The following is an 18,959-nucleotide window of genomic DNA, read 5'->3' as shown; positions in this document are numbered from 1 at the left end:
TGCACCCCATATACCTCTGCCTCCTCGGTCTGAGGCTCTGGTTCATCGTGTTCCGCCGTGGATCTGTCCTGCTCTGCAACAAGGTGGTTTGCAGGATTAGCAGGGTTTGCAGCTCGCCTGCACATACGTTGGAGGTGTCCCATTGTTCCACAGCCCTTGCAAACGTACCCTTTGAAGCGGCATGAATGGAATCGATGATCACCAAGATCACCACAACCTCTGTCGTCGAGCTACAGTACGCGGACGACGCCTGAATCTGCGCACATTCAGAGGCTGAACTCCAGGATATAGTCAATGTATTTACGGAGGCGTACGAAAGCACTGGCCTTACACTAAACATCCGTAAGACAAAGGTCCTCCACCAACCTGTCCTCGCCGCATAGCACTGCCCCCCAGTCATCAAGATCCACGGCGTGGCCCTGGACACCGTGGACCATTTCCCTCCTCATTCTTCAAACACACAGCACTAACTGGAGAATGACCCACAGCCCAAGGCAGGTGGCTCCATAGCTCAGGGGTGAGAGCACTGGTCCAGTAAACCAGGGGTTGTGGGTTCAAATCTCACTGGGGCCGACTCAAAATTAGCTCAGTATTTAAATTCACTGCCAATTAACAAGGGCTTTAATTATAAATATTAAACAGCTCCCAGACTGACTGTGGAACTATGGGCTTGTTCTTGACTACATTTAAAAAGTACTTGAAATGCTGCAACTAACAGACCTCAAGCTAGAAAGTGTGATGAGGCTGGAAAGTGCTCTTGGCCGGTCGGTGTGGATACGATGGGCCAAATGGGATTATGCCTCTCCCTTACTCTTTTTCCTTCTCACTCAATCTCTCAACCTGACTTTCTCTTTCTCTCTCACTCTTTGTCTCTAACATCATCAGCATGGGTGTGATATATTCACAGGGCACAGCACACACAGCTTCCTAACATGGCGCGCAGCTCTCTCGGAAGTCTCCGGAAACCCGCCGAATTCTGTTTATTATTAACTCTGCACTTGCAGTACACAATGCGTCCACATCCTCAATGTGGCGCTACAAACATTACAAGCTGACAGAAATTGCAAGAGGCAGTCCCTCGGAATCGAGGAAGACTTGCTTTCTCTCTTAAAATGAGTTCCCCTTTATCCACCCTGTTGGTTACATCCTCAAAGAATTCCAGCAAATTAGTCAAACATGACTTCCCAAACATAAATCTATGCTGACTCTGCCTGACCGAATTATGCTTTTCCCAATGGCCTGCGCCTGAAGGAGTGAGAGAGAGGGGGGGAGGGGAGACTGCGAGGAGGAAAAAAGAGGGAGGGAGGAAGGGGAAAGAGAAGTTCAGGGGAGAGAGAGAGAGAGAGACAGATATTGAAATACTGAGCTAATTTTGAGTAGGCCCCAGTGAGATTTGGACCCACGACCCCTGGTTTACTGGACCAGTGCTCTCACCCCTGAGCTAAGGAGCCACCTGCCCTGTACAAGACAGGGGAAGGAGCAGGAAAGAGAGGGGAAGGGAAAAGAGAGAGTGGAAGAAGTGAGAAAAAGATATCGAACGAGTCGTGATGGGGAAGGGAGAGAGAGAGGGGAGGAGTGAGAGAGAGAGGGGGAGAATCGGTCGGAAAGGGAAAAGAGAGAGAGGTATTTAAATACCAAGCTAATTTTAGGTAGGCTCCAGTAAGATTTGAACCCACGACCCCTGGTTTGCTCTACCAATGCTCTAACCCCTGAGCTATGGAGCCACCCGCTGTGGGCTGTGCGTCATTCCCCAGCTAGTGCTGTGTGTTTGAAGAATGAGGAGGGGTCAATGAAACGCTCAGATTGTGTCTCATCCCCCAGACTACTGCCTCCGTCTCTTCTAATATTCGCCTCTCAACATCGATATATCGGGACTTTCACATCGTGAAACATCCCAAGGCAACTCAGTCACACTCTACCCCAATCTCTCTGTCTCTCTCTCTCTCTCTCTCTTTCTCTCTCAATCTCTCTGTCTCTCCATCTCCCTGTCTCTCTCATTCTCTGTCTGTTTCTTTGTCTCTCACTCTCTCTCTCTCTCTGTGTCTCTCTCACCTGTAAGGGTACACATATTTTTCTTGGAACAAGGCACAGGAAGAGACCACGAACAAACTATTTTAAAGTAAAAATGTTTGGACTACCTGGGAGGGGGAAGGCAAGTGGTGACACATGACCCATTAAAAGCAATGGCTGAGGTCAAGGACTGAACTTGGTTATACATACAGACAAAGAGATTGATACTGTCTATCCGGGGAGTCCCACAGTTGATTGGCCACAGGGGGTAACACAGTTCCCCCCAGAGACTAAAGGTCTGCAAGAAAACAGGACTATAAAGGACCCAAGGAAATGCACATTTTTGGATAAAAAGGCATTAAGGATAAGGAGTTATCTTTTACACTGTCGACTCTGTGTGCAAATTAGTAGCCAGTCAAACTCCTCAGCACAGCCAGTTAAACAAATCACTGCATCGATCCAGATGCATTCATCGGACACCAGCCCAGCAGGGAACTTATTCTTACTGTGGATATAAATATCACCATCATCGGCAGTCCCTCGGAATCGAGTAAGACTTGCTTCAACTCTAAAAGTGAGTTCTCAGGTGGTTGAACAGTCTAATACTGGAATTACCGTCCCTGTCACAGGTGGGACAGATAGTTGTTGAGGGAAGGGGAGGGTGGGACTGGTTTGCCGCACGCTCCTTCCGCTGCCTGCGCTTGGTCTCTGCACGCTCTCGGCGATGAGACTTGTGGTGCTCAGCACCCTCCCGGATGCACTTCCTCCACTTCGGGCGGGACTGGTCTTTGGCTAGGGACTCCCAGGTGTAGGTGGGGATGTTGCATTTTATCAGGGAGGCTTTGAGGGTGGTCCCTGTAACGTTTCCTCTGTCCACCTTTGTCTCGCTTGCCGTGTGGGAGTTCCGATTCGAGCGCTTGCTTTGGGGAGTCTCGTGTCTGGGGACCATGCGGACAATGTGGCCCTGCCCAGCGGAGCTGGTCAAGCAGGAAGGAGCAGGAAGGTACACAAGCAGGAGGTAGAAAGATGAAGCAAAAGGACAAACAGAGAGACTGAAGGAGACGAAAGGAAGAGGCGCTGCAGAGAATGGACAGAAGGAGAACCGACCGGTCACGGAACCAGCAACCACAAACCTACAATAACTACAGCCAGGAATGGCGATTGTATGTCTTCAGTCGATTTCTCTCAGCAGTCTAGTCCTGTAGTTTTTAGTCGGTTTTTTGTTGTGTAATAAAACGGACCCTGGGTTAAGCCTAAAATTTTGTTCCATGTGTTGTCCTCTCCCCACTAGAAGTTCCGAGATCTAACAATCAGTGAACAATACACACCCCGATACACTCTCTCTCTGTCTCTCAAGGGGGAAGGGTAGAGAGAGAGAGGAGGGAGGGGAGAGAGAGGAAGAAAGGCCGAGGGTGAAAAGGGTAAAGGGAAAGTGAGAACGAGAGGGGACGGGGAGAGGGAGGGGGAATGGGAGAGAAAGAAAGAAGGGGAAAGGGAGAAAGAAAGGGGGGAAAAGGGAGAAAGGCAGAGAGGATGGGTAGAGAAAGAGGGGGAAGGAAAGACAGAGGAAGTGGAGAGTGGGAAGGGTGAGAAAGACAGTGTCAGGGAGGAAGCAGGACTGGGAGAGAGAAAGGGGAAGGAGAGTGAACGGAACGAGAGAGAAATATAAAGGGCAGTGATGGGGAAGGCAGAGAGAGAGGAATCGAGAGCATGCAGTTCCAGGGTCTGTCTTGGAGCTGTTTAATATTTATAATTAAAGTCCTTGTTAATTGACAGCGAATTTAAATACTGAGTAGGCCCCAGTGAGATTTGAACCCACGACCCCTGGTTTACAAGACCCGTGCTCTAACCCCTGAGCTATGGAACCACCTGCCCTGGGATGTGGGTCATTCCCCAGTTAGTGCTGTGTGTTTGAAGAATGAGGAGGGGTCAGTGAAACGCTCAGATTGTGTCTCATCCCCCAGACTCCTGCCTCCGTCTCTTCAATATTCGCCTCTCAACATCGATATATCGGGTCTTTCACGTAGTAAAACATCCCAAGGCAACTCAGTCACACTCTGTCCCAATCTCTCTGTCTGTCTCTGTCTCTCTCTCATTCTCTGCCTCTCTCTCTCTCGCCGTGTCTCCCTCACTTTTTCTCTGCTTCTGGATGGGGAAGGGGAGAGAGAAAAGGAGAGGGGAAGAGATAGATGGGGAGGGGGGAGAGGGGGGAAGGAGTGAGAGAGATAGGGAGAAGGGGAAAGAGAAAAAAGGAACCTGTTGTTCCAGGGTCGGTTTTGGAGCTGGTTAATATTTATAATTAAAGCCCTTGTTAATTGACCATGAATTTAAATACTGAGCTAATTTTGAGTAGGCCCTCGGGATATTTGAACCCACGACTACTGGTTTAACAAGACCAGTGCTCTAACCCCCGAGTTATGGAGCCACCTGCCTTGGCCTGGCTCTCTGTGTCTCTCTCTCTCGTTCTCTCTGTCTCTCACTTTCTCTCTGTCTCTCGAGAGGGAAGGGGAGAGAGGAGGAAAGGGAGAAAGAGAGGGGTTCAGGGAGAGAGGGAGGGGAGAGATAGAGGGGGAAGGCGAGAGAGAATGGTACGGTGAGGGAGTGGGGGAAAGAGAGGGGGAAGGGAAACATAGAAACATAGACATAGAAACATAGAAACATAGCAGGAGTAGGCCATTCAGCCCTTCGAGTCTGCACCACCATTCAATGAGTTCATGGCTGATCATGCAACTTCAGTACCCCATTCCTGCTTTCTCGCCATACCCCTTGATCCCCCTAGTAGTAAGGACTACATCTAACTCCTTTTTGAATATATTTAGTGAATTGGCCTCAACTACTTTCTGTGGTAGAGAATTCCACATGTTCACCACTCTCTGGGTGAAGAAGTTTCTCCTCATCTCGGTCCTAAATGGCTTACCCCTTATCCTTAGACTGTGACCCCTGGTTCTGGACTTCCCCAACATTGGGAACATTCTTCCTGCATCTAACCTGTCTAAACCCGTCAGAATTTTAAATGTTTCTATGAGGTCCCCTCCAATTCTTCTGAACTCCAGTGAATACAAGCCCAGTTGATCCAGTCTTTCTTGATATGTCAGTCCCGCCATCCCGGGAATCAGTCTGGTGAACCTTCGCTGCACTCCCTCAAGAGCAAGAATGTCCTTCCTCAGGTTAGGAGACCAAAACTGTACACAATACTCCAGGTGTGGCCTCACCAAGGCCCTGTACAATTGTAGCAACACCTCCCTGCCCTTGTACTCAAATCCCCTCGCTATGAAGGCCAACATGCCATTTGCTTTCTTAACCGCCTGCTGTACCTGCATGCCAATCTTCAATGACTGATGTACCATGACACCCAGGTTTCTTTGCACCTCCCCTTTTCCTTCCACCTCTATCTCTCTCTAAGTTCCAAGGTCTAACAATCAGTGAACAACACACACCCTGACATACACACTCTCTCTGTCTCTCGAGGGAAGGGTAGCAAGAGAGAGGGGACAGAGAGGAAGAAAGGAAGGGAAAAGAGAGAGTGGGAAGGGGAGAGAGAGGGGAAGGGGAGAGAGTGAGGAAGGGGAGAGAGAAGGAGAAGGGGAAGAGAGGGAGAAGAGCAGAGTCTAAAAGGAACGGGAAAAGAAAGAGGGGGTGGAGGGGAGAGATGAGAGGGGAGAGTGAAAAGGCAGAAGGGGAGAGAGGGAGGAGAGGAGGAAGGGTCGGGGAAAGAGCTGGGGGGAAGGTGGAAGGGAGAGTGGGTGCAGAGAGCGACGGCCACATTCCAGGATCGAATCTAAAACAAATATTTGTGCTCTCAGACTGGATATGAAGAAGACTTGTAATATATCCTTATTATACAGTATAAATGCACTAGAGGCCCATACTTAAGAGAAGGTCACTCTGTGACCAGTTACCTTTATTACCAACACCTCAAGTGATGAAGGTGGGTGGAACTTCCCCTTTTATACCTGAAAGTCCAGGTTAGGAGTGTCTCCCACAAGCTCACCCCCTTGTGGTCAATGTTCTCAAGGTGTACAACTTAGGTCAGCTTATACATGGGTTACAATGATAGTTGAATACATGACATCACCTCCCCCCCAAAATCTTATTGGGATCACAGGTTAAGTCTCTCTGGTGATTTACACTCCCTTGTAGAGTGAGGAGGATCACCCTTCATTTGGCAGTGTTCGCTTCTTCTTCCAGCTCATTGGCCACGAAGTATTGGTCAAGTCGTTCCACGAAGGTTTTCCAATCTTCACCCTCCGAAAATTTCTCCAGGATGCTCACAGTTCTCCACATTGTTGCATTGGGATTCTTCATCTGTACCTCGTCGCCTGTTGTTATGTCGTGAACAAAGAGTCAGACTAGATGCTGCGAGCTCAAAGTAAGTGTGACCGTAGTCCTGTATTGCAGATCTCAGAGTGCCTCTCCAGCCTGTGAGGCCTCTTTATATACAGGTGCTCCCAAGGGATTGTGGGATCACTTTGGACTCCAAGCCCTCTGGTGGTTAGACATGGTAATTACAGGTTTACATACATAACAGAAGGAGTGAGAGAGAGGCGGAAGGGGAGAGAGTGGGGAAGAGGAGAGAGTGGGGAAGGCGTGAGAGAGAGGGGGAAGGGGAAAGAGTGGGGAAGGATCGAGAGAGGGAGGAAGAGAGAGTGAATGGGGAGCGAGAGAGGGGAGGCGAAAGGGAGGGAGGAGAAGGGGAGAGAGTGGGGAAGGGGAGAGAGGGGGAGGAAGAGAGAGGGAAAGGGGAAATAGAGGGAGGGGATGGGGAGAGAGAGTGGAAGGGGGAGCGAGAGGGGAAGGTGTGAGTGAGGGAAGGGGAGAGAGTGGCAAAGAAAAGAGGGTGAGGCGAGGGAGGGGGAAGGGGGAGAGGGGAATGTGTGAGAGACGGGGAAAGCGAGATCGCAGGAAAGGGAGAGAGGGGTAAAAAGCTATAGAGCGGGTCGTGATGGGGAAGGGAGAGAGATTTGGAAGGGGAGAGAGAGTATAAGAGAGACGAGAAGAGGAGAGGGGAAAGGGAGAGAGAAAAGTGAAGGAATAAGAGAGAGGGGGGAAGGAGCGAGAGAGAGGGTAACGAGTGTGTAAGAGCGGGAAGGGGATAGAGAGAGGGAGGAGAAAGAGGAGAAAGCAGAGGGTGAGAGAGGGGAATGAGTGAGAGATGGGGAAAGCGAGATAAAAATGTAGAACAGGTTGTGCAGATGTGGAGGGCAGAGAAAGATTTGGAGCCTGTTGTTCCAGAGTCCATCTCGGAGCTGTTTAATATTTATAATTAAACCCCTTGTTAATTAATGATGAATTTAAATACTGAGGCAATTTGAATAGGTCCCTGTGAGATTTGAACCCACAACCCCTGGTTTACTAGACCAGTGCTCTAACCCCTGAGCTATGGAACCACTTGCCCTGGGCTGTGGCTCATTCCCCACTTAGTGCTGTGTATTTGAAGAATGAGGAGGGGTCAGTGAAACGCTCAGATTGTGTCTCATCCCCCAGACTCCTCAACATCGATATATCGGGTCTTTCATGTAGTAAAACATCCCAAGGCAACTCAGTCACACTCTGCCTCAATCTCTCTGTCTCTCTCACTCTCTCTCTGTCTCTCTGTCTCTCCGTCACTCTCTCTCTGGCTCTCTGTCGCTCTCAATCTCACTCTCTAACTTTCTCTCGCTCCTATTTATTATGTGATTATGTTTGCCGCACGCTCCTTCCGCTGCCTGCGCTTGGTCTCTGCACGCTCTCGGTGACGAGACTCGAGGTGCTCAGCGCCCTCCCGGATGCACTTCCTCCACTTCGGGCGGACTGGTCTTTGGCCCAGGGACTCCCAGGTGTCGGTGGGGATGTTGCATTTTATCAAGGGAGGCTTTGAGGGTGTCCCTGTAACGTTTCCTCTGCCCACCTTTGTCTCGCTTGCCGTGTGGGAGTTCCGATTCGAGCGCTTGCTTTGGGGAGTCTCGTGTCTGGGGACCATGCGGTCAATGTGGCCCTGCCCAGCAGAGCTGGTCAAGCAGGAAGGAGCAGGAAGGTACACAAGCAGGAGGTGGAAAGATGAAGCAAAAGGACAAACAGAGAGACAGAAGGAGACGAAAGGAAGAGGCGCTGCAGAGAACGGATAGAAGGAGAACCGACCGGTCACGGAACCAACAACCACAAACCTACAATAACTACAGCCAGGAATGGTGATTGTATGTCTTCAGTCGATTTCTCTCAGCAGTCTCGTCCTGTAGTTTTTAGTCGGTTTTTTGTTGTGTAATAAAACGGACCCTGGGTTAAGCCTAAAATGTTGTTCCATGTGTTGTCCTCTCCCCACTAGAAGTTCCGAGGTCTAACAATCAGTGAACAACACACACCCCGACACACTCTCTCTCTGTCTCTCAAGGGGGAAGGGCAGAGAGAGAGAGGAGGGAGGGGAGAGAGAGGAAGAAAGACAGAGGGTGAAAAGGGGAAAGGGAAAGTGAGAACGAGAGGGGACGGGGAGAGGGAGGGGGAATGGGAGAGAAAGAAAGAGAGAAAGAGGAGGAAAGGGAGAAAGGCAGAGAGGATGGGAAGAGAAAGAGGGGGAAGGAAAGACAGAGGAAGTGGAGAGTGGGAAGGGTGAGAAAGACAGTGCAAGGGATGAAACAGGACTGGGAGAGAGAAAGGGGAAGGAGAGTGAACGGAACGAGAGAGAAATATAAAGGTCAGTGATGGGGAAGGCAGAGAGAGAGGAATCGAGAGCCTGCAGTTCCAGGGTCTGTCTTGGAGCTGTTTAATATTTATAATTAAAGTCCTTGTTAATTGGCAGTGTATTTAAATACTGAGCATCCCCAGTGAGATTTGAACCCACGACCCCTGGTTTACTAGACCAGTGCTCTAACCCCTGAGCTATGGAGCCACATGTCCTGGGCTGTGGGTCATTCCCCAGTTAGTGCTGTGTGTTTGAAGAATGAGGAGGGGTCAGTGAAACGCTCAGATTGTGTCTCATCCCCCAGACTCCTGCCTCCGTCTCTTCAATATTCGCCTCTCAACATCGATATATCGGGCCTTTCACGTAGTAAAACATCCCAAGGCAACTCAGTCACACCCTGTCCCAATCTCTCTGTCTCTCTCTCATTCTCTGCCTCTCTCTCTCTCGCCGTGTCTCCCTCACTTTTTCTCTGCTTCTGGATGGGGAAGGGGAGAGAGAAAAGGAGAGGGGAAGAGATAGAGGGGGAGGGGGGAGAGAGGGGAAGGAGTGAGAGAGATAGGGGAAAGGGGAAAGAGTAAAAAGGAACCTGTTGTTCCAGGGTCGGTTTTGGAGCTGGTTAATATTTATAATTAAAGCCCTTGCTAGTTGACCATGAATTTAAATACTGAGCTAATTTTGAGTAGGTGCTGGTGAGATTTGAACCCACGACTACTGGTTTAAAAAGACCATAGCTCTAACCCCTGAGTTATGGAGCCACCTGCCTTGGCCTGGCTCTCTGTGTCTCTCTCTCTCGTTCTCTCTGTCTCTCGAGAGGGAAGGGGAGAGAGGAGGAAAGGGAGAAAGAGAGGGGTTAAGGGAGAGAGGGAGGGGAGAGATAGAGGGGGAAGGCGAGAGAGAATGGTACGGTGAGGGAATGGGGGAAAGAGAGGGGGAAGGGAAACATAGAAACATAGACATAGAAACATAGAAACATAGAAAATAGGTGCAGGAGTAGGCCATTCGGCCCTTCGAGCCTGCACCACCATTCAATGAGTTCATGGCTGAACATGCAACTTCAGTACCCCATTCCTGCTTTCTCACCATATCCCTTGATCCCCCTAGTAGTAAGGACTACATCTAACTCCCTTTTGAATAGATTGAGTGCATTGGCCTCAACTACTTTCTGTGGTAGAGAATTCCACAGGTTCACCACTCTCTGGGTGAAGAAGTTTCTCCTCATCTCGGTCCTAAATGGCTTACCCCTTATCCTTAGACTGTGACCCCTGGTTCTGGACTTCCCCAACATTGGGAACATTCTTCCTGCATCTAACCTGTCTAAACCCGTCAGAATTTTAAACGTTTCTATGAGGTCCCCTCTCATTCTTCTGAACTCCAGTGAATACAAGCCCAGTTGATCCAGACTTTCTTGATAGGTCAGTCCCGCCATCCCGGGAATCAGTCTGGTGAACCTTCGCTGCACTCCCTCAATAGCAAGAATGTCCTTCCTCAGGTTAGGAGACCAAAACTGTACACAATACTCCAGGTGTGGCCTCACCAAGGCCCTGTACAACTGCAGTAACACCTCCCTGCCCCTGTACTCAAATCCCCTCGCTATGAAGGCCAACATGCCATTTGCTTTCTTAACCGCCTGCTGTACCTGCATGCCAACCTTCAATGACTGATGTACCATGACACCCAGGTCTCGTTGCACCTCCCCTTTTCCGAATCTGTCACCATTCAGATAATAGTCTGTCTCTCTGTTTTTAACCACCAAAGTGGATAACCTCACATTTATCCACATTATACTTCATCTGCCATGCATTTGCCCACTCACCTAACCTATCCAAGTCACTCTGCAACCTCATAGCATCCTCCTCGCAGCTCACACTGCCACCCAACTTAGTGTCATCCGCAAATTTGGAGATACTACATTTAATCCCCTGGTCTAAATCATTAATGTACAATGTAAACAGCTGGGGCCCCAGCACAGAACCTTGCGGTACCCCACTAGTCACTGCCTGCCATTCTGAAAAGTACCCGTTTACTCCTACTCTTTGCTTCCTGTCTGACAACCAGTTCTCAATCCACGTCAGCACACTACCCCCAATCTCATGTGCTTTAACTTTGCACATGGGACTGGGGTAGTGTGCTGAGAGGGGAAAGGGGAGATAGACAGAGAGGGGAGTGGAGAGTGAGAAGGGAGGGGCGAAGGGGAGAGCGAGAGGGGGTCGTGAGAGGGGAAGGAGTGACAGAGAGAGAGGGTGAAGAGAGAGTGAAGGGTAAGGAAGGGAGAGGGGAGAGAGAAGGAGGGGGTTGGAGAGAGATAGAGGTGGAAGGAAAGGGAGAGGAAGGGGAGGGGAGGAAGGGGGAGAGAAAGGGGGAGTGAGAAAGGGGGAAGGAGAGTGAGTGGAGGAGAGAGAGAGAGAGCGGGACACAGGAGAGACAGAGGAGGAAAGAAATGGAGCGGGGGAACGGGAGAGGATGAGTACAGAGGGACGGAAATAGAGACGGGGAAGGGGAGAGAGAGGAAGTGGAGAGTGGGAAGGGAGGGCGAGAGACAGGGGACGGGGGGAAAGGGAGACAGGGAGAGGGGGGGAGGAGAGCGAGAGAAGAAAAATAAAAGGCAGTGATGGGGAAGGCAGAGAGAGAGATCAAGAGCCTGCAGTTTGAGGGTTGGTCTTGGAGCTGTTTAATATTTATAATTTAACCCCTTGTTAATTGATGGTGAATTTAAATACTGAGTGAACTTTGAGTAGGCCCCAGTCAGATTTGAACTCATAACTGCTGGTTTACTAGAGCAGTGTTCTAACCCCTGAGCTATGGAGCCAGCTCTGCTGGGAAAGACCGGGGAAGGAGCAGGAAAGAGAGGTGAAGGGAAAAGAGAGAGTGGAAGGGGAAGGGGAGAGAGAGGGAATGTTTCATCATGACTTCGCGTCTTGCACCATCTCGGTAACGTTGACAGAAGGGTGCGTTTGTCTGGTCAATCACCCCAATGGGAAGGGAGAGAGAGGGAGAAGAGGAGAATCTGAAAGGAAAGGCAATAGGCAGGGAAAGCAGATGGAGAACAGTTTGTGATGGGGAAGTGGGAGAGAGTGTGTCAGAGAGACAAGCCTGCTGTTCCAGAGGCAGTCTTGGAGCTGGTTGATATTTATAATTAAACCCTTGTTGACTAATGGTGAATTTAAATATTAAGCTAATTTTGAGCAGTACCCAGTGAGGTTTGAACCCACAACCCCTGGTTTACTGGACTAATGCTCTAACCCATGAGCTATGGAGCCACCTGCGCTGGGTTTGCTCTCTGTGTCTCTTTCTCTCGTTCTCTCATTTTTTCTCTGTCTCTCGAGGGGGAAGGGGAGAGAGAGGGAGGAAGGTGAGAGCGATGGGGGAGGGGATAGAGACAGGGGAAGGGGGGGAGAGAGGGAGGGGAAGGGGAGAGAGAGGGGGAGAGGAGAGAGAGGGGAAGGGGAGAAAGTGGGGAAGGGGAGAAAGAAGGAATGGGAGTGAGAGGGGGAAGGGGAGAGAGAGGGAAGGGGAGAGAGAGAGAGAGAGAGGGGAAGGGGAGAGAGAGGGGGAAGGGAAGAGAGAGAGGGGGAAGGGAGAGAGAGGGGGAAGGGGGGAGAGAGAGGGGGAAGGGAGAGAGAGGGGGAAGGGGAGAGAGAGGGGAGAAGGGGAGAGAGAGGGGAAGGGGAGAGAGACAGGGGAAGGGGAGAGAGACAGGGGAAGGAGAGAGAGGGGAGAGAGAGTGGAAGAAGTGGGAGAGAGGGCAAGGGGAGAGACAGTGGGAAGGGGGGAGAGAGAGGGGGGAAGGGAAAGAGAGGGAGAAGGGGAGAGAGAGAGGGGAAGGGGAGAGAGAGAGGGGAATGGGAGAGAGTGGGGAAGGGGAGAGCAATGGGAGGGGGAGAGAGAGAGGGAATTGGAGAGAGAGAGATGGGAGAGGGGAAAGGGAGAGCAAGGGGGAAGGGGAGAGAGGGGGGAAGGGGAGAGAGAGGGGGAAGGGGAGAGACAGGGGGAAGGGGGGAGACAGAAGGGGAAGGGGAGAGAGTGTGGGAAGGAGAGAGAGAGGGGGAAGGGGAGAGAGAGAGGAGAAGGGGAGAGAGAGGGCGAAGGGGAGAGAGAGGGCGAAGGGGAGAGAGAGGGCGAAGGGGAGAGAGAGAGGGGAAGGGGAGAGAGAGGGGAAGGAGAGAGAGGGGAGAGAGAGTGGAAGAAGTGGGAGAGAGGGCAAGGGGAGAGACAGGGGGAAGGGGGGAGAGAGAGGGGGAAGGGGAGAGACAGGGGGAAGGGGGGAGAGAGAGGGGGAAGGGGAGAGAGAGGGGAGCAGGGGAGAGAGAGGGCGAAGGGGAGAGAGAGGGGAAGGGGAGAGAGAGGGTGAAGGGAAGAGAGAGGAGGAAGGGGAGAGACAGGGGGAAGGGGGGAGAGAGAGGGGGAAGGGGAGAGAGAGGGGGAAGGGGAGAGAGAGGGGGAAGGGGAGAGAGTGAGGGGAAGGGGGGGAGAGAGAGGGGGGAAGGGAGAGAGAGGGGGAAGGGGAGAGAGAGAGGGAAAGGGGGGAGAGAGAGGGGGGAAGGGAAAGAGAGGGGGAAGGGGAGAGAGAGAGGGGAAGGGGAGAGAGAGAGAGAGGGGAAGGGGAGAACAATGGGAGGGGGAGAGAGAGAGGGAATTGGAGAGAGAGAGATGGGAGAGGGGAAAGGGAGAGCAAGGGGGAAGGGGAGAGAGGGGGGAAGGGGAGAGAGAGGGGGAAGGGGAGAGACAGGGGGAAGGGGGGAGACAGAGGGGGAAGGAGAGAGAGTGTGGGAAGGGGAGAGAGAGTGTGGAGGGGAGAGAGAAGGGCGAAGGAGAGAGACAGGGGGAAGGGGGGAGAGAGAGGGGGAAGGGGAGAGAGAGGGGGAAGGGGAGAGAGAGGGGAAGGGGAGAAAGAGGGTGAAGGGGAGAGAGAGGAGGAAGGAGAGAGACAGGGGGAAGGGGGAGAGAGAGGGGAAGGGGAGAGAGAGGGGGAAGGGGAGAGAGAGGGGAGAAGGGGAGAGAGAGGGCGAAGGGGAGAGAGAGGGGGAAGGGGAGAGAGAGGGGAGAATGGGAGAGAGAGGGCGAAGGGGAGAGAGAGGGGAAGGGGAGAGAGAGAGGAAGGGGAGAGAGAGGGGAGGGGGGAGAGAGAGGGGGGAAGGGAGAGAGAGGGGGAAGGGGAGAGAGAGAGGGAAAGGGGGAGAGAGAGGGGGGAAGGGAAAGAGAGGGAGAAGGGGAGAGAGAGAGGGGAAGGGGAGAGAGAGAGGGGAAGGGGAGAGAGTTGGGAAGGGGAGAGCAATGGGAGGGGGAGAGAGAGAGGGAATTGGAGAGAGAGAGATGGGAGAGGGGAAAGGGAGAGCAAGGGGGAAGGGGAGAGAGGGGGAAGGGGAGAGAGAGGGGGAGAGACAGAGGGGGAAGGGGAGAGTGTGTGGGAAGGAGAGAGAGTGGGAGAAGGGGAGAGAGAGGGGAGAAGGGGAGAGAGAGGGCGAAGGGGAGAGAGAGGGCGAAGGGGAGAGAGAGGGCGAAGGTGAGAGAGAGAGGGGAAGGGGAGAGAGAGGGGAAGGAGAGAGAGGGGAGAGAGAGTGGAAGAAGTGGGAGAGAGGGCAAGGGGAGAGACAGGGGGAAGGGGGGAGAGACAGGGGGAAGGGGGGAGAGAGAGGGGGAAGGGGGGAGAGAGAGGGGAGCAGGGGAGAGAGAGGGTGAAGGGGAGAGAGAGGGGAAGGGGAGAGAGAGGGCGAAGGGGAGAGAGAGGGCGAAGGGGAGAGAGAGGGGGAAGGGGAGAGAGAGGGGAGAATGGGAGAGAGAGGGCGAAGGGGAGAGAGAGGGGAAGGGGAGAGAGAGAGGAAGGGGAGAGAGAGGGGAAGGGGGGAGAGAGAGGGGGGAAGGGAGAGAGAGGGGGAAGGGGAGAGAGAGAGGGAAAGGGGGAGAGAGAGGGGGGAAGGGAAAGAGAGGGAGAAGGGGAGAGAGAGAGGGGAAGGGGAGAGAGAGAGGGGAAAGGGAGAGAGTGGGGAAGGGGAGAGCAATGGGAGGGGAGAGAGAGAGGGAATTGGAGAGAGAGAGATGGGAGAGGGGAAAGGGAGAGCAAGGGGGAAGGGGAGAGAGGGGGAAGGGGAGAGAGAGGGGGAGAGACAGAGGGGGAAGGGGAGAGTGTGTGGGAAGGAGAGAGAGAGGGAGAAGGGGAGAGAGAGGGGAGAAGGGGAGAGAGAGGGCGAAGGGGAGAGAGAGGGCGAAGGGGAGAGAGAGGGCGAAGGTGAGAGAGAGAGGGGAAGGGGAGAGAGAGGGGAAGGAGAGAGAGGGGAGAGAGAGTGGAAGAAGTGGGAGAGAGGGCAAGGGGAGAGACAGGGGGAAGGGGGGAGAGACAGGGGGAAGGGGGGAGAGAGAGGGGAAGGGGGGAGAGAGAGGGGAGCAGGGGAGAGAGAGGGCGAAGGGGAGAGAGAGGGCGAAGGGAGAGAGAGGGCGAAGGGGAGAGAGAGGAGGAAGGGGAGAGACAGGGGGAAGGGGGAGAGAGAGGGGGAAGGGGAGAGAGAGGGGGAAGGGGAGAGAGTGAGGGGAAGGGGGGAGAGAGAGGGGGGAAGGGAGAGAGAGGGGGAAGGGGGAGAGAGAGGGGGGAAGGGAAAGAGAGGGGGAAGGGGAGAGAGAGAGGGGTAGGGGAGAGAGAGAGAGGGGAAGGGGAGAGAGTGGGGAAGGGGAGAGCAATGGGAGGAGGAGAGAGAGAGGGAATTGGAGAGAGAGAGATGGGAGAGGAGAAAGGGAGAGCAAGGGGGAAGGGGAGAGAGGGGGGAAGGGGAGAGAGAGGGGGAAGGGGAGAGAGAGGGGGAAGGGGAGAGAGAGGGGGAAGGGGAGAGAGAGGGGGAAGGGGAGCGAGAGGGGAGAAGGGGAGAGAGAGGGGGAAGGGGAGAGAGAGGGGGAAGGGGAGAGAGAGGGGAGAAGGGAAGAGAGAGGGCGAAGGGGAGAGAGAGGGGAGAAGGGGAGAAGGGGAGAGAGAGGGTGAAGGGGAGAGAGAGGGGGAAGGGAAGAGAGAGGGGGAAGGGGATAGAGAGGGCGAAGGGGAGAGAGAGGGGAGAAGGGGAGAGAGAGGGCGAAGGGGAGAGAGAGGGGAAGGGGAGAGAGAGGGGAAGGAGAGAGAGGGGAGAGAGAGTGGAAGGAGTGGGAGAGAGGGCAAGGGGAGAGAGGGAGGGGAAGGGCGGGATTGTTTCATCGCGCCTTCTCGTCTCGCGCCATCTCGGTAACGTTGACGGAAGGGTGCGTTTGTCTGGTCGATCACCCCAATGGGAAGGGGAGAGAGAGTGTGGAAGGGAGGAAGGGGGACTGGGAGAGAGAAAGTGGAAGGACAGAGAGGAAGGATGCAGGGGAGGGAGAGGGAGAAGGGGAGAATCTGAAAGGAAAGCGAAGAGAGAGAGAGGGAGGGGAGAGAGGGTGAGGAGACGGAGTGGGAAGGAGGGAGAGGGGAATGAGTGAGAGACGGGGAAAGCGAGAAAGCAGGAATGAGGTACTGAAGTTACACGATCAGCCATGATATTGAATGGTGGTGCAGGCTCGAAGGGCCGAATGGCCTACTCCTGCACCTAGTTTCTATGTTTCTATGATTCTATGTCCGTTGTACCCCGTAGGGGACCAAACCCGCACTGTGACTCCGGGAGGAGCTCCTCGGCCACAGGGAGAAGACGGTTGAGGAGGACTCTAGCGATGACTTTCCCAGGGGATGATAACAGGGTGGTCTTGGACCTGGCCTGGAGACAGCGAAGGTTGAACAGGTTCCCACTGGTTCTGTAGTTTAGTTCCACTCCAGCGGGGAGCTTGTTGACTGTGAGGTGGAGCACGGCAGCGAGGAATATTGAGACCCACGGCAATGTGGGTTTGACTCTTAACTGCCCCTGTGAAACGGTCAAGTGAGGCCCTCAGTTGTGTTCAAGAAGGCTGCTCACCATGACCTTCTCCAGGGGCAATTAGGGATGGGCAATAAATGCCGGCCTTGCTATCGACGGCCATATCCCGCAACAAATCTAAAACAAATATCGGTGGCTCTCAGACTGGATATGAAGAAGACTTGGTCACAGACTGGTCACAGAAAGTGAAAGTGCTGTGGGCTGTATTTAAACTGCGAAGTGAGTCGGTTCCTGTTGATGGTGTCGGCCTGTCGCCGATTGACAGCGAGTTCAGGAGAGATGGGAAAAGGGAGAGAGGGGGAAGAGAGAGTGAAGGGGGACGAGAGAGAGAGGGGGAGGGGAAGGGAGAGAGAGAGGGGGGAGTGGAGAGAGAGAAGTGGAGAGAAGGGAGGGAGAGAGAGATGGGAGTGGCAGAGAGGGGAAAGCGGAGAGAGGGATAAGAGTGAGAGAGAGAGGAGGGAAGGGAGAGAGAGGAGGAGGAATGAGAGAGTGAAGTGGAGAGAGGGGAGGTGAGAGAGAGATGGGAGTGGAGACAGAGAGGGAAGGGGAGAGTGAGAAGGCGTCATGAGAGGGAAAGGAGTGAGAGAGATGGGAAAAGGGAGAGGGGGGAAGAGAGAGTGAAGGGGAAGGGAGGGAGATAAAATAGCCCAAGGCAACTCAGTCACACTCTGGCTCAATCTCTCTCTGTCTGTCTCTCTCTCTCTCTCTCTCTCTCTATCTCTCTGTCTCTCTCGCTCACTCTCTCTGTCTCTCTCTCTCTCTCGCTCACTCTCTCTGTCTCTCTCTCATTCTCACTTTCTCTGTGTCACTCTCTCTCTCTGTATCTTTTTCACTTTCTTTCTGTCTCGTGAGTGGGAAGGGCAGAGAGAGAGAGAGGAGGGAGGGGAGATAGAGGGGAAGAAAGGCAGAGGGAGAGAGTGAAAATGGTAAAGGGAAAGTGAGAGCGAGAGGGGAATGGGGAGAGAGAGGGAAAGGGAGAGAGAGAGAGGGGAAAGGGAGAGAGAGATGGGGAGGGGAGCGAGAGATGGGAAGGGGAGAGAGAGAGGGGAAGGGGAGAGCGAGAGATGGGAAGGGGAGAGAGAGAGGGGAAGGGGAGAGAGAGAGAGGGGAAAGGGAGAGAGAGATGGGGAGGGGAGCGAGAGATGGGAAGGGGAGAGAAAGAGGGGAAGGGGAGAGAGAGAGAGGGGAAGGGGATCGAGAGATGGGAAGGGGAGCGAGAGATGGGAAGGGGTGAGAGAGATGGGAAGGGGAGCGAGAGATGGGGAGGGGAGCGAGAGATGGGAAGGGGAGCGAGAGATGGGGAGGGGTGAGAGAGATGGGGAGGGGTGAGAGAGATGGGGAGGGGTGAGAGAGATGGGAAGGGGAGCGAGAGATGGGAAGGGGAGCGAGAAAGTTACAGTCAGAAGGGAAAAGGGAGAGAGTGAGCGGGAAGGAGAGAGAGAAGGAGAGAGGGATGGAGAGAGATAGAGGGGGAAGGAAAGGGAGAGGAAGGGGAGAGAGAGTGGGAAAGGGGGGAAGGGAGAGAGAAAGGGTGAAGGAGAGTGAGTGGAGGGGTGAGAAGGAGCGGTACACAGGGGAGACAGAGGAAGAAAGAAATGGAGTGGGGGAAAAGGGAGAGGATGGTCAGAGAGGGAAGGAAATAGAGAAGGGGAAGGTGAGAGAGAGGAAGTGGGGGGTGGGAAGGGAGAGAGAAAGGGGAAGGAGAGTGAGCGAGAAAAATAAAGGGAAATGATAGAGAGAGGAGGAAGGGAAGAGATAAATCAAGAGCCTGCAGTTCCAGGGTCGGTCTCAGAGCTTTTTAATATTTATAATTCAAGCCCTTGTCAATTGATGGTGAATTTAAATACTGAGCTCAGTTTTCGTAGGGCCCAGCTACCTGCTCTGAGCTCTCTCTCTCTCGGAGGAAGGGGACAGAGAGAATGGAGAATGGCAGGGTGAGAGAGTGGGGGGAAGGGAAATGGACAGAGAGGGAAGTGAAGAGGTACAAGAGAGAGAAGGGAGAAAGGGGAGAGCCTGTGGTGACAGGGTCAGTTTCATAATTTACAAATAAAGCTCCTTGTTAATTTAAATACTGAGCTCATTTTGAGCAGGCCTCAGTGAGATTTGAACCCACAACCCCTGGTTTACTAGACCAGTGCTCTAACCCCTGAGCTATGGACCCACCTGCCTTGGGCTGTGGGTCATTCCCCAGTTAGTGCTGTGTGTTTGAAGAATGAGGAGTGGTCAGTGAAACGCTCAGATTGTGTCTCATTCCCCAGACTCCTGCCTCCGTCTCTTCAATATTCGCCTCTCAACATCGATATATCGTGTCTTTCACGTAGTAAAACATCCCAAGGCAACTCAGTCACACTCTGTCCCAATCTCTCTGTCTCTCTGTCTCATTCCCTGCCTCTCACTCTCTCTCCGTGTCTCTCTCACTTATTCTCTGCTTCTGG

The 18,959-nt window shown here is 53.3% G+C and overlaps 5 non-coding genes across 5 annotated transcripts; 1 reads left to right on the top strand and 4 right to left on the bottom strand.

Moving 5' to 3' along the window:
• Positions 1-500: 500 nt before the first annotated feature.
• On the top strand, positions 501-573 carry trnat-agu (transfer RNA threonine (anticodon AGU)). The gene has a single exon. It is a non-coding gene; the product is annotated as a tRNA-Thr (tRNA).
• Positions 574-3,804: 3,231 nt separating this feature from the next.
• On the bottom strand, positions 3,805-3,877 carry trnat-ugu (transfer RNA threonine (anticodon UGU)). Its single transcript has one exon. It is a non-coding gene; the product is annotated as a tRNA-Thr (tRNA).
• A 3,447-nt stretch (positions 3,878-7,324) lies between these two features.
• On the bottom strand, positions 7,325-7,397 carry trnat-agu (transfer RNA threonine (anticodon AGU)). The gene has a single exon. It is a non-coding gene; the product is annotated as a tRNA-Thr (tRNA).
• A 1,398-nt stretch (positions 7,398-8,795) lies between these two features.
• Positions 8,796-8,872, bottom strand: trnat-agu (transfer RNA threonine (anticodon AGU)). Its single transcript has one exon. It is a non-coding gene; the product is annotated as a tRNA-Thr (tRNA).
• A 9,739-nt stretch (positions 8,873-18,611) lies between these two features.
• Positions 18,612-18,685, bottom strand: trnat-agu (transfer RNA threonine (anticodon AGU)). The gene has a single exon. It is a non-coding gene; the product is annotated as a tRNA-Thr (tRNA).
• Between the last annotated feature and the right edge of the window lie 274 nt (positions 18,686-18,959).

Source organism: Pristiophorus japonicus, unplaced genomic scaffold, assembly GCF_044704955.1.
Source record: "Pristiophorus japonicus isolate sPriJap1 unplaced genomic scaffold, sPriJap1.hap1 HAP1_SCAFFOLD_536, whole genome shotgun sequence".
In the NCBI taxonomy this organism is placed as follows: Eukaryota; Metazoa; Chordata; class Chondrichthyes; family Pristiophoridae; genus Pristiophorus; species Pristiophorus japonicus.
This window is presented reverse-complemented; position numbering and strand designations above follow the sequence as displayed.